Here is a 7,449-nt window from a genome sequence, read left to right on the forward strand (position 1 = left end):
AGTTAGGAGGAAGTTAGGTGAGACATATTCAGATTGGTAGTCAGATAGACAATAAATAATGAAAGCAATATGTTACTCCAGCAAGAAAATTTCTTGAAGCACAGAGGAAAATTGGGATATTTGTAAAAGAATAAAAAAATGTAGTAGCTTTACACATCTGGTACGTAATATGAAACCAGATAACATTATCCTGTCACAAGGATAATGGTAATTAATGGGAAATAAAGTGATATTTGTAGGTGGCATGTGGATACAAATTTTTTAGGAAAGCTAGAAATTAAAGTAGAGGTGGCTTATATTAATGATACTGGAGATTCTGGGAAGTAATAAATAAATAAATAAATAAAATGGCATTGCTTTGAGTCAAAATAACATAAGGACCATAAAAGGAACTATACAAAGATAATGGATTATAGCCTACTGTAGATGTTAGGTGTAGAGTTGGGATAAGTATAAATCACAAGGGAGAAACATGTTCTTATTTATTGGATACAAATCAGAGAAACTGCTGGACTTCTTAACTCAGTATTTACTACACCACCAAGAAGTAATGTTGATATAAGGCATCCGGCTTGTAGTAAGTATTGATTATCCTAGAGAAGAAATCATCACCAAAAACTACTTCAGCTGTACTGACCATGAACTGAGTACGCTTAAATTAAAAAAACAACAACAAAAAAAAACAAAACCCAGAACCCACAGCACTATGCTAAACAAGTAAAGTTTTCAATTTCAAAGTAGTAAACTGAAAAATTAAGAATATTAGGTAGCAAGTAAATGTCTGGCTCTCATCATGCTGCAGTACTTTATCCAGATCTCTTTGCCTGCTAGTTCTTTACATTGTTGTCACCTCATGGGAGGGGTTTTTTAAGTTGTGTGCAAATAATATAGTTCTATGGTAATTATGATTTGCCATGGTAAGTCTTACAAATGCTGTGATAGAAAAGCATTAAAAGGCAGATCAGCATTTTCTGTAGGCTTTGAGTAAATGCCATGGACAAAAATGAGACAATTGAAGGAAGTACTTTCCAAGTAGCAGCTGTTTCTTTCTGTGGCAACTGATGTCCTTACAACTGGAGTGAATGAACAGTTTATGAAACAGCAGAACCTTTCCAGTTCAGAACCTTGTGTATTAACGGCATAAAAGCTGTAATTGTGGTTTATGTTAATAGGCCAGGTTTAAAAATCTAGTGGGTCAGTCATCCCTCATGGAAGAGCAACAGTTGTTGTTGAAGGAAATGACAGGATTGCTATGAGTTTGTAGCTACCTGAGCTGTACAAATTTGTGTCAAAGCCTTAAAGGTAGTTTAATGCTAGTAAGAAGGAAAACAGATTTGGTCCCTATGATTAGACTAGGCCTGGTGGTATTATCCCTGTTATTGGTGACATTAAAATCAAAGCTGCTGCTGATCTCAATATATCTCAATAATTTATACTATCTGATCCACACTCTCAGAAATGCTCCACTTCGAAAGAAAACTCACAATTTGAAATAAAATTATATAGAACAATGTATTTATAATATTTCTCTATGGAATTTGTGTTCTTTCTGACATATGAAAACATATTCTTATGATGAATATGTATAGTTTTTATGTTTTGAAGCATCATTAATTCAACACTGTTTGCAGCCTGTTATTCTTTCTAATGATACAGCTGATAAATATTCCAGCATTATGACCCTGAGAACTGTGCTGCAAAGTAGAAAACTGCTTTTTAAAATTCACTTTCTGTTTATTTTTACTAAAAGGATTCCTCTCCTTTGCAAGGAAGGAACTGTGAAGAAATTATGTAGTCTCCTGAAACCAAGTAGAGAACCATTAAAAGACATCTTGCTTCTGTTAGTATTTGCAAGACAGAGGAAAACCTTGGCTACCTTGGTAGTTAAATTTTTTATTTTTTTTTTTGTGGATGAACCTTGTTTATTACTCCTTATTGGACTTAACCTGCTACAGCTTATTATCCAGGAACACAGGGCATTAGTCTTGCAGTGCTGAGGGTAGCTGAGTAGTTAGAAAGTCTCATGATGTCCTATTTGGAAAAATACGCTGTGGTTCACCGAAGAGGGAAAAGAGGAATGAAACAAGAGTGGTGCCTGCAATGCTCTGTGTTTGACTACGCTGCACAGCAGGGTGTTTTAGTGCTAATGGTACTTGATAGCAGAATTTGTATGAGCTGTAGTTCCTTATTTTCAAGGTTATTCAAGTACTCAAGTCACTCAAACTACCAAATCACTTATTTATCCTCACCCAAGCCCATACAAGAAATCTCATCTATACTGTGTATGTATTTTTCTAGGGCTTCTGTAAGCATGTGTCTGAGATGCTCGCACCTGCCATTTTTACTAAAGTCACAGCAGCTGAAGTATTCTCTAAGAAAAATATTATTCAGCAACTGAAGTTAAATGCTGTACAATTCTTTAAGTCCCTTCTTACCTGCTACAGAAAGAGTTAGAAAATACTGCCTTGCCTGGTGCCTCCCTTCTATTTCTACAGTTTGTAGTACTAGTAATATGTAATAGTATTATAGTACATTGTTCTCATTTTTAAGCTGTAATTCAGAAAATGACTGTTTTTGAGGTTAAGGGATATGCTTACAGCTTTGCCTTGATTCAAGTCCTGCACTGAATACCAAGCTGCAATTTAAACTTCTGATCAACCAATACCCTCAAGTCCTTTTCCTCTGTTTTCAATCCATTCTCCATCCAGCCTTTATTTTTGCTTGGGATGGCCCTGACCCAGGTGTAGGTCCTTTCACTTGGCCTTGTTGAACTTTGTGAGGTTGACTGTCCATGTCTTCAACAAAGATGCTAAACAGCACTGGTCCCAGTACCGACCCTTGAGGAACTCCCCTCATCACTGGTCTCCTTTTGGACATCAAGCCATTGACCACTACTACCCATACTAGGATGGCCAGTAAATGCTACAGAATAATCTCATCAGGCCTACTTCAAAGGCTCACAACATTTGGCATGAGAAAAATTCAGTCGTGACAATTTTCAGTGATTTCTTGGCTCTGCAGACATCACTGTCTTCAATAAGACATTTCAGTCCTCTGCATCAGTCAGTATCTTGGATCTGGAGTCATTTGTTATCGCAATGTCTTTGACATCAGCTGTAAGATCTCTCAGTCCCAGATGAACTACAAACAAAATGGAGACAGTGGATAAATCAGTAGTACTCTAGAGGCAACTCTGCTGCCATATAATTCCTCTGTAGTCATCCATTTTAAAACTCAAACCCATCTTTCTTTGTTGTTTTTTTTTTGTTTTTGTTTTTTTTTTAAGATTACAAACTGATTTTCAGATTAAATCCACCATTATCTCTTTAAAAATTCATCTACTGGTCTTGGTACCACTCCAGTCTGTGGTCATCATGATCCACATTCAGTGAAAGGCTTCAGCAAAAGAATAAAAAAATCCTCTTATTTTTGTCCAATTCAAAGTAAATCTTAAACCTCTTTTCAATAGATTTTTCTATGCTATTGCCATTTCATGTTTCCCTTGGTAATATTCAGGCTGTTTTGAAGTCTGCTTACCTCTTGTGAGCTGCTGTACAGCTCAGTGCATGCTACAGGACCTGCCCAAACAGAGAGATAAATAGACAATGTCCCCTCTGCCGAGTTGCTGTTGCCACAGCTACACTCCTACCACTATATGAAATACCCAAACTACTTTGTGAGCTATGTTTAAGTAGTGACTTTGGCATTAGCCAGCATTTCAAAGTTGAAACATATTGGGTTGTGCAGCAAGTACTTGTTTTCCGTGCCTCTTAGGACATTTCAGAACCTCCAATGATGTGAACACAAGATACCCTTTGCTGAAGAAGCTAAGCCTGAACCACTGACTGTTAAGCTAAAGCTGAGCCTGTATGACTGACCTCAACACTGCTGATAGAAACATTTGTTCATGTCCCACTAGCATGATTTGCAGCAGCCCGTTTTCTCCTTCGTGCAACCTTGCCTGTCTTACAGCATGTTCTTCTGGCCTCTCTGGGGATGACAGCTCTCAAGGAGGGAAACAAGTTTTGTAGTGCTCTGCAGTCACAAGACTTGTCTTTTACTTAGTGATATTTGCTTTTTCAGGTCTTTCAGAAGCATTTTAGCAATCTCAACCATAGAATCATAGAATTGTTCAGGTTGGAAGGGGCTTTAAAGGTCATCTAGTTCTAACCCCCCTGCTATGAGCAAGGACCCCTACCACTAGACCAGGTTGTACAAAACCTCATCCAACCTGGCCTTAAAAACCTCCAGGGATAGGGCAACAACCTCCCTGGGCAACCTATTCCAGTACCTCACCACTTTTATAGTGAATAATTTCTTCCTAATATCTAATGTAAATCTCCCCTCTTTCAGTCTCAAACCAGAGCTGACTGATACCTGCACTTCTCCTACATGAAACGTTATCCAGTTAGCCTGCAGAATTCAAAAGCACAGCTAAAATGCATGTATCACATCACCAGATATTTTTCTTATTTTGTTTCAGACTTCATCTTGTTCCAGTTCCAAAAAACAGATAAAAAACCACGCTACTTTTCACCCCATTTCTTGAGCAGCACCCCCATCTCACACATTATATAGCATTGAAGTTTTCAGCAGTAGGATGTTTTGTTCTAAAGCAGTAAGTGGCAAACATTATCCAGCAATAAATAAGTAATGGACTGTTACCTGTGTATCATTATCCTGATCCTGGAGTTTTCACTAAGGAAGTAAGGATGGGCAACAAAGGATTTGATTGCAGAAGGTAAGCTTTACATGCTGTTTGAGTCACCTTCAATTTCCATACCAGAGTAATGGCTATATAGATACTATTACAGATATATTTTTGGCACTGGTCCTGAATCATCAGCAAGGATTGTGGGTTTGCTATTAAAAGAATAAATGTTTCTTTAGAATCAAAACAGATTAAAGAAAGTGAAAATTACCAGACCTCCAAGCCAGCAGGTCTTTCCCAGGATACCAAGAGCTAGAAAAAAACAGAGGTCATGGATCATGTTCTGTCACTTCACTCTATTGATATTTTTCATGTGTCAGGCAGACATCCAAAATTCAATACTTTTCCATAAAACAAAAAACACGGAAACAAAGTGGCAACAATAATGTACCCATTATTGGTCGTTCCCACACCTACCATCTTGTCACTGCAGCTTAGAATCTGATGTGCACCTTTTCTTCTACTTTTTGGCTCCCTAAAGTCATTAAGTATCTTTAAAAAGTTGCCTAACTTGGTAGTACTGTGTCTTGAAAGACAAGGAATAATTTAAGATGGTAGTTCTTCTAGATATGATCTAGGCAGGATCCAGGTACTCTCTAAACTGGATCCATCAGATTTTTGATGTGCTGGTAGTCCACTTAAAGCAAGTTTATTCTTTTTGTATATACAAGAAACACTTTTATAAACCCAGAGATAATTTCCACCCAAAGGAAGTCCATTGTGTAAGTCCATTCTGCTGTCAGATGGTGAACAATTTTTGTCTGTCAAAATACACCTTTTCCTCTTGAAATACATTGTTCTTTCACATATTTTGATGCAGAATATGCTGCTTCACTTGAGATCCTGATAATAGCAAGCTTCTGTGTATGGATAGCTTCACCAAAACTAGCAATCTTTGAGGTGACTGAAGGGAACAAAGATCACATCTTAGCAATGGTTTTTTATGCTCCAGTTTCTTCTGCCTATGCAGTGAAAGAGATGGGTCACTGGCTGGGATCAGAAGGAGGCCAGGTCATCATCACCCCCTTCTCCCATGCAAACATGTCATGTGTAAGAAAAGTTGCTCTTCCATCCCAACTCATCTGAAAGCAATCATGTACTTTCTCATCAGGAAGTCAATTTTCACTCATTGTCTTAGGAAAACTTCACATTTTTCAAGAGAGCAGCATTTTTTAATATTTTTTTTTCACCTGCAAAAATAACAAAGGCTTTTTAAATGCTGTGTCTCAGACATACAACTCTCAAAGAGAAACAGCCTCAGAACCTGGTGGTTTCTGCTCCAGAGCTGTGGAGTCAGTGTGCTTGCTTCTGAGAGGCCACTGTCTTCTCACATCTATCAGCAGGACTTCATGTGTAGTCACTTCCTGGTCCCATTCCATTAAAATAACGACCTGAGTTTTTTTCTAAGAGGCAAAACAGTGTTCTTCAGAATTCTTAGAACAAGATCAAGAAGAAAATAGATGTTTAGTTATAGATTGGAGAAGGGATTACTAAGTATCCTGGACAGTAAGTTCTTTATCTGCCAGTGCAAGCGATGTGATTACATCCTTCATATTTAGGTGTGCATCTCCCTGCTTCCTTGATTTAACCACTTAAGTACTAGATGGATCTATTTCACTCTCCATCTTCAGAAACATTACAATATTAAATACATCTTTTCGTGCTTATTAAGGTGATAAAATAAGTAAAGTTTTCAGCATTTTAACAGGTCAAAAATTCTGTACTCCAGTAGTACTAGTCCTTTCCCTTTTGAGGTCTTCATTTGAATGTCCAATATATTAGATGCCTATGTTCAAAATATCAGTATTAAATAAAAGCATTGTCCATTTATCCCGCTATTCTCAAATTTTCTCAGTCATGTTTTCTTTCATGTGGAACTTAATGAGTATTTTTTGAGTGTTTTGGGTTTAGCCACAATTACAAATGCATAACTAAGATTAAATTAACTTGTTTAGAAAGAAGATACAGGAAGAAAAATGAGAAAGCTATTTTAGTGTAAATAAAGTCAAGGAGTGGTAACAAGTAAATTAGAAAATGCAGATTTTGTGTCACTTCTACCCTCAAGAGTTTGCCAGTATGATCCAAAGTCACCAGATTGTGATGGCTCTTTTTTTAGTAAACATCTTGGCAACAAACAGGAAAATATATTGGTATAATTTAAGACAATAGTTTACATTAAGCTTCTACAGCTTTTCTTACATCTTTAATAAATGACTAAGCATTGCAGCAATGTTATTAGCATAATAATTGCTATTGATACGATTAGCATAATGGTTTTAACACATTTGATTATTTTTAAGAAACCATTCTCTGAAACTAGCAATATTAGTATGTTTTTGTTTATAAACTAAATCAAGTAAAAATATAAAATATTTGGGATTTTGAAATTTTTACTACTTTAACTGCATTTGCAATTAAATTTTTAGATGGAAGTTAGGTAGAAAGTCTGTAGTATTCAGAGTTTGTTTTTCATCATCCATCCCACATGGTGCTGTCTTTCACACAGCCACCAATAGGACCTTATTTTACTCCTTCTTTGCAAGGTGATGAGAGGTGGGACAAGCCACTCCTATTAGACAGTAAGGCCAAAGTTTCTTTATGTCCTTTTGCATATCCTGATTTGGTGGCCATTTTATCCTGGCTTATGATCAGTGCTATTGCCATTGTCTCCTTTATTCCCAGTATCCCTAGAAATGCTTTTGAACAACATTTGTAAGTGTTTTTGCTACTGGGAAAGA

General features: G+C 36.8%; 1 protein-coding gene across 2 annotated transcripts in view; it reads left to right on the forward strand.

Annotated features, from left to right (window-relative positions):
- Nucleotides 1-7,449, forward strand: part of ERC1 (ELKS/RAB6-interacting/CAST family member 1) — a 269,913-nt gene that overhangs the window by 211,674 nt on the left and 50,790 nt on the right. The window lies entirely within an intron of this gene.

The sequence above is a fragment of the Chaetura pelagica genome, unplaced genomic scaffold (genome assembly GCF_000747805.2).
Source record: "Chaetura pelagica isolate M959 unplaced genomic scaffold, ChaPel_1.0 scaffold343, whole genome shotgun sequence".
NCBI classification, from domain to species: Eukaryota; Metazoa; Chordata; class Aves; order Apodiformes; family Apodidae; genus Chaetura; species Chaetura pelagica.